The following is a 1,022-nucleotide window of genomic DNA, read 5'->3' as shown; positions in this document are numbered from 1 at the left end:
TTCACTCTTGTCACCCTTATCTGGAGGGTCTTAGGTGCGTCTCTCACTGCATCTTAATCAGTTTCGTTTAGGTAGAGGAGGGGAGGGAGGGGGGGTGAGTCCTTTGTGAGTCAGACAGACTGCATCCTGTGCCAGGGTTGCCCAAGAATACAGAGCTGAGACGTAACACCAGATAAGTCTGTAAGGAGCTTCAGAGTGATCTGACCGGTAAATTAATGGGCAACACAGTAGCAGATAAAATTAAGTGGTGATAAATTCAAGGAATTCCCTTAATAGGGAATAGTTAAAACTCTGCATGCATCTTACTGGATCTAGGATGACTCATGGAGAAAGCTGAAGCATCAGTGCTCAATAAAACCCCCTGTTTAGGGATTCTCAGTGGTTAACCCCCCCAAACAAACAAACAAACACACACACAAACACACAACCAACCAAACAAAAACCCCAAACTAACAATCAAACAAAAAAACCCAACTAAACAATCCCAGGATCAGGTGGCATGAGATGTAAAACACAGGAAGTCAAAGGGAGTCTTCCCCTGTTCAGTTCTTGTGAACCCCATCTCAACATAGGGAAGGAGTTCAGAGAGAGGGGAGGGAAAACTATCTGAAGCTTGGAAAGGTTTCCAGAGAGATACTGTGGAGGGAAAAAACCCCTAGGAGGGTTTATTTTAGAAAGGAGGTAAGTAAGGGTGAGGATGATAGAACGATATCAGTCCATGGAGGTTCTAGAGAAGGTAAACCAGTTACCTCTCTTATACTTTTCTCATAAGAAAAGAGCTCCCTCCCCTATACACAAAGTGCATAATTTGTCTGTTCAACCTCTTCCCATTAGATAATGCTGGGACCAAGAGCCTGATGGGTTTCAAAATGTCTATGGCTAAAAGGACAAATAGAATAAAAATAACCATTATAAAGCTCCCCTTCTCCTCTAGAAGATGTGTGTGCCTGACAGGGGGAAAGACTAGGAACTCAGAGACCTTTTTAAAAGTGCTGGGATGCATTCAAAAGTTGAGAAGCAGG

This window comes from Alligator sinensis, unplaced genomic scaffold (genome assembly GCF_000455745.1).
Source record: "Alligator sinensis unplaced genomic scaffold, ASM45574v1 scaffold863_1, whole genome shotgun sequence".
NCBI classification, from domain to species: Eukaryota; Metazoa; Chordata; order Crocodylia; family Alligatoridae; genus Alligator; species Alligator sinensis.
This window is presented reverse-complemented; position numbering follows the sequence as displayed.